The following is a 6,403-nucleotide window of genomic DNA, read 5'->3' as shown; positions in this document are numbered from 1 at the left end:
CGAAGATAGCGCTATACCGGGCCGACGCGCGGTGGAGGTGAAGCAGGCGCTAAGCACTCCCCATACGTGGGCCGATCCCGAAGATAGCGCTATACCGGGCCGACCCGCGGTGGAGGTGAAGCAGGTGTTAAGCACTCCCCATACGTGGGCCGATCCCGAAGATAGCGCTATACCGGGCCGACCCGCGGTGGAGGTGAAGCAGGTGTTAAGCACTCCCCATACGTGGGCCGATCCCGAAGATAGCGCTATACCGGGCCGACCCGCGGTGGAGGTGAAGCAGGTGTTAAGCACTCCCCATACGTGGGCCGATACCGAAGATAGCGCTTGTTGCGTACTCCAGGGTAGCGTACCGTACTGCTGCCGAGAAGTAGCGACGCCTGCCTATCGAAGCTCGACCGACATTACTTATTGGGTAGCGTGGCGTTGTCGGCGGGCTGCAGGCATCCGGTAGATCATGGCGACCAAGCAGGGGCGAGACGATTTGCTAGTGCGAAACTTGCACCGTTTATTCAAAAGTAGTTGAAAGAAAATAAGAAAAGCATGAAGTATTAAGTCTCAAGTATGAAGTCTCTAGTCTCTCAAAAGTACATTTCGGAGCCCCTTAAATAGGCTCTCTACAAGTGTGGGCGGGACCTTCCTTCCATCGGTGACACGTGACAGGCACGGAGAGAGGGCCCCTCCTCCTGCAATACCGAGCACGGGATGGAGAAGTCGATCCTCTTTTCGACGAATCCGGGGAGAAGGTCGGGTGAATGACCTCTCCGGCGCCGTGGGGTCCGGCCAAGAGAAGGTGTAGGGGATGAGGTAGCACACACGATGCCACGGCCAAGAGAAGGTGGAGAGGATGAGGTCGCCCGTGGGCTCCGGCTCAGAGGGTAGGGTGAATGACCTGTCGCCACGTGGTGCCAGACGCCAACCCTAACACGCTATACCGGGCCGACCCGCGGTGGAGGTGAAGCAGGCGTTCAGCACTCCCCATACGTGGGCCGATCCCGAAGATAGCGATATACCGAGCTGACCCGCGGTGGAGGTGAAGCAGGCGTTAAGCACTCCTTATACGTGGGCCGATTCCGAAGAGAGCGCTATATCGGGCCGACCAGCGGTGGAGTTGAAGCAGGCGTTAGGCACTCCCCATACGTGGGCTGATCTTGAAAATAGCGCTATACCGGGCCGGCCCGCGTTGGAGGTGAAGCAGCCCCATACGTGGGTCCTTCAAGATCAGCCCCATACGTGGGCTGATATTGAAGATAGCGCTATACCGGGCCGATCAGCGGCGGAGGTGAAGCAGGCGTTAAGCACTCCCCATACGTGGGCTGATATTGAAGATAGCGCTATACCGGGCCCACCCGCGGTAGAGGTGAAGCAGGCGTTAAGCACTCCCCATACGTGGGCTGATCTTGAAGATAGCGCTACACCGGGCCGGCCCGTGTTGGAGGTGAAGCAGGCGTTAAGCCCTCCCCATACGAGGGCCCATCCCGAAGATAGCTCTGTATACAGGGCCAACCAGCGGCAGAGGTTAAGCAGGCGTTAAGCGCCCACAAAAACAGCTTCGCTGGCCATCCTTCTTCACAGAGTGGAAGGTGACTGAGTTTTTTTTGTCTTCTTCCTCATTAATGAATTTGTAATTATCGATTGACTAACGATTTAATTACTGTATTTACGGCAGACATGTCAACATTAGGTGCTAGAGTGTCTTCCAAAGCATCAATTTCGATTGTTTGCGACATACTATATTTTCCGCAGCAAATTTTTCCGCGTGCTCCGCGTATCACTTGGTATATTATTATATTTTTGGCGGGCTTTCTTCACACGCGGAAAAAAGAGCCGTGCAAGATATGGTACGTCGCTTACAAATGAATTTGATATTTTTGAAGTCGGTATAACAACTATTGTTGACATGACTGTCCGAAATGTAGTAATTAAAAAATAAATAATTAATCACTACGCATTGATCCTCTAGAAAGAACACAACAAAATAGAGACACTCCATCACGTTGCTGCTAAAGACATGCAATTAGTATCATCCGCACGGAAGGCGTCCGAAGTCCTTTTTAAAGAAAACTTGGCGCAGGATAGCTGAGACACCTCTTATATAAATATATATATATATATATATATATATATATATATATATTTGTGTGTGTGTGTGTGTGTGTGTGTGTGTGTGTGTGTGTGTGTGTGTGTGTGTGTGTGTGTGTGTGTGTGTGTGTGTGTGTGTGTGTGTGTGTGTGTGTGTGTGTGTGTGTGTGTGTGTGTGTGTGGCATAGTCACTGTTATCCGGAACAGTGTTAGTCATACTATCTCCAAGTTGGATTCCCAGTGACATCGTGAAGATCGAGAGATGGAGCCACCACTTGTGGTGTTAATTAAAAGTAAAGTTGATTAAGGTACAGTTAATTAAGATGCGTTCATTAACGCACTCGAACCCGCCACCTTTGATGTTAATTAGGAAAACTTTTATTGGTGCACCAGTAATTAAGGAAGAGTTAATACACTCGAAGCCACGGCCTTTGATGAGAGAAAACAAGTAATAGGAAGTAACGCATGCGAATGAAAATGTCGAGTAATGTAATGAAGGTTCATTTCGCGCAGGCTTTTGCGTTCATTCTCTTTAGCGTATGCTAAAGTGGCTGTCAACTTTTCTAAACAATGCAAAGTGAAAATTTAGGCAAGCATTGCCTAAAGCACAGCGCTATGCTACAGAATTATGACGGTCAGATTTTTAATAATTTTTTATGCTACCTTAGTACACATTGCATGATACCGTCTTCCAAATTTTAGGTACAGAGTAATTTAGGTGCACATTATATCTTAGGCACAAAGACGACACCGAAAGAAGCCGAGATCTTTTTTTAGGGGTGGGCGAATATTCAAATTTTAAATACAAGTCGAATGTTTTTTCCCATTCGATTCGTATTGCATTCGATAAATGAGTACTCGAAGTGGTCAAATGTTCGTTTCAGCTCGAATATAAAGTATAACAACACTTACTCGAGGCTTGTGGAAGTAAGCGAGATAAAAGTGATAGTGCTACGAATGATTCTGCTGCAGGGGAGCCACGGCTGCTGCGGGGTGACACCAAATGCTGAGCAAACGCGTGGAGTCGCTAACTTCTGCTTAATAATGTCCGCTCATTCAATAAGTATTTCCCGTCTTTAGGCAACCTATGAGTTTGTTTCATCGATTTGGTCAAAAAATAGTTATTTATATTTGGGCAATGTCACCTGTTTTGCATGCCATTAAAACGATGTGATATGCTGCAGGATTCCATCAACATCTTGTGACGGGATGTTTTTTCGTGTCATTCATCATTGCCATGGGGTGCCATACACGATCACCTTTGAGTTTCTTGTTTACAAACGCCTTACTTAACGGCAAGTCCACTCGTGTATTTGCCGTTACATATTTGAAATAATGCAAATAAGCATTCTTTTTAAGAAATGGTTTGCACAATACCTTTTGCTATGTTTAAGAATGTGAAAATATTTTGAGTCGTATTTAATATTTGAAGGTCGTTTCGCTCGAATATTAGTATTTGATTTGACTCGGAACCCGCCGTGGTTGCTCAGTGGCTATGGTGTTGGGCTGCTGAGCACGATGTCGCGGGATCAAATCCCGGCCATAGCGGCCGCATTTCTATGGAGGCGAAATGCGAAAACACCCGTGTACTTAGATTTAGGTGCATGTTAAAGATCCCCAGGTGGTCGAAATTTCTGGAGTCCTCCACTACGGCGTGCCTCATAATCAGAAAGTGGTTTTGGCACGTAAAACCCCATAATATAATTTTTTTATTTGATTCGGAACTTTCACTATTCAAACATCTCTATCTTTCAGTGAACGAGTCAAATAAAATTTTGCGCTTTTTTTAGGGGGGGGGGGGGTATTTTTATGCACTGCAATCGGCTCACTTCGTTTTATCTTTCATCATCTGCTCAAGCTGGTCTGATCCCAGTGGTTTGCTAGAGCAATGTGTCAGTCGGTCAGGGACAGTGATATCGGCAGCGACTTGACAAAAAGACAAGGACAAAGACATTCCGAACAGATTATCGGGTCACTGTGAGTGCATAAAGGTGCAGGGACGCAAAGTTGCTTATAACAATGACGGTTGCCTACGAACAGACAACAGCGCTTGCTCGCCAATTCGGGCAATCGTTACAGTGAACATATCACTATACTATAGCATATACACTAACGGCCAATGGGAGTTACTAAATTTTAAAAAGGCCTTCAGATGTACGAATGAATGTCCCTGTATTTCCTTTAAAAACTATCCGGTGTAGACTGCTGCCATGTCACTAAACGTAAATGTTAACATTTCCTTGTTGACCCCCCTTATGCTGCATTTTTAACCAAAGCTAATTTACCGCCTCACTGCCTTTGACCAATCTTTTAGAATCGTGACGCGCATGCGCTTACACTTAAGGGAAATTAATTTCTTGCTAACAGTACCCCAACTTATATTACCTATGAGACAAATACTGATAAAGGCACGATATTTAAAAACTTCATACGATTCAGCACGACCATTCTAATTGCTTCGTATAATAGCAAGGCAAGATTTCAGAACTATGCTACTGGTTACTTTCGCGATAATCATCGTGCTTTACGTAAGGCATGCAATAAACATGACTATGATGTCGCAGTATGAAGTATTTCGCTGAATTGGCAATCGTTATTAACTTGTTCATTCCAGTCATGACAGTAAACTTCCATAGAATTTGTGCCGTACGCGTCTTTATTTCCCGTATGTTTTTTTTTCTCTAACATTACCGGAAACAATATCAGACATTTGTTGTGCCATACATGATAACGTTATACCATCTGAAGTATCCAGGCACCTACAGATTCAGTATATGGGCAGAATAATTAACCCGATTCCTTTCCCATAGTTCAGAAAAGATGACTGTCGTGGTTTTGGCACGTGAAACCCCACAATTCATTCAATTAAATTCAAAAGAGGACTAGCCAATTCCTCCTACATCTTCTGAAGCACTCCTTTTAAGAATTCGTATCCCTATGCTCATGATATGAATAGAGACTTTTGTACATAAATAGAGGAATTAACGGTAGTTTGCATCGCTGCATATTGCATTATCTCCTTTTTGACTGCAGACACAGAAAGATACAGTTCTTTACGGAGTAAAAAATAACCCCAGGTACCAGAAAGTGCTCGATATTGATTGAGCTGAAGCATATTAGTGGTCTCGCAAGGTATCGAAAGAAGCAGTACTTACTACTTCATCTGGGTGATACAGGTTTCACGGGGCCAGTACAATCGTCGCAGAAATGGTGATGCTGAAAGGCTGCTCACCCCAACTCAGGCATCGTTCCACCGCAAAAATCGAGGAATAAGTCATAAAAAATCCCTATATTATCAGAAGAGCAAGTTCAACCAAATGGTGTGAGCATTCGAGCTTTATATAAGTCAATATCTACAGAGTCTATTCCCCAACGCGATGATTATTCAGTGCTCTCGTTGATAGCTATATATAGTTGGCAGCGTATATATTCACGCTTTCCGAAGTTTCGTCCATGTTCCAGGGGTCATTATATACTAACCCCCGCTGACACTACTACTTCCCTAGACTTGTTGCTCCGAAGTCCATGCTCCCGTTTTGTGTAAGAATGCCCGCGTGTAAGGGGCTAAGAAAGGCGTCGTCCTAAGCTTCGTAGTCTTTGTAACGAAGGGTGCACTGTTAAATAGAATACTTTAGTGCAGAGTGTGTCCACATTTTCCTCTCTCGCAAGAGTACAAGCGCCTAGATATGCACCATATAACTTTTAGTTGGGAGCTCCAACTCCTTTCGACACACCTGTGCAGTGCGCTGACATTGCCTCCGCAGCCGCTTGCAACTAGGGCGCCAACAAAGTAAGAGGCACATATTTGAGTGTTCCCTTTAACAGTGTACCGCATGTACATGTAGCTCACTGCTTTACTCAGCTAATGAAATCCTGTGGACAGGATCATGCCTCATTAAAGCTTGCGCTTTGCTTCAAGAAGTGTTAAACACTGAATATTTCGAGTTTCTGACCTAGCTAATCAAGAAATTAATCCTCATTTGTGATTGGTGAACCCACGCACGTGCGTGCCCGAATAAGAAGCCACGGTAAACTTGTGTACCGAAAATTTTCTGTAACGGGTCAAGTAATCTTAGTTCACATCTGTACGAAAACAATGTCAGTTTGACGTTCGGATTATTTCGAGTTGTACGCGTTCGAAAGATGCTCCTATATATGTCGCGCCACAGCTTCTGCCTTTCTGTTGCCCTTACGTGGTTTAATATTTACGAAAAAGGAAAAAGGAAAGCATTGCGGCATGTCCGCTATAACAAAGGCGCTATTGCAAGCCACGAGCAATATCAAACTCAGCTTCCTACAAACAAAGCTTTCAATACTTATAATG

This window comes from Dermacentor variabilis, chromosome 1 (genome assembly GCF_050947875.1).
Source record: "Dermacentor variabilis isolate Ectoservices chromosome 1, ASM5094787v1, whole genome shotgun sequence".
Taxonomy (NCBI): Eukaryota; Metazoa; Arthropoda; class Arachnida; order Ixodida; family Ixodidae; genus Dermacentor; species Dermacentor variabilis.
Note: the sequence above shows the minus strand (reverse complement) of the source record.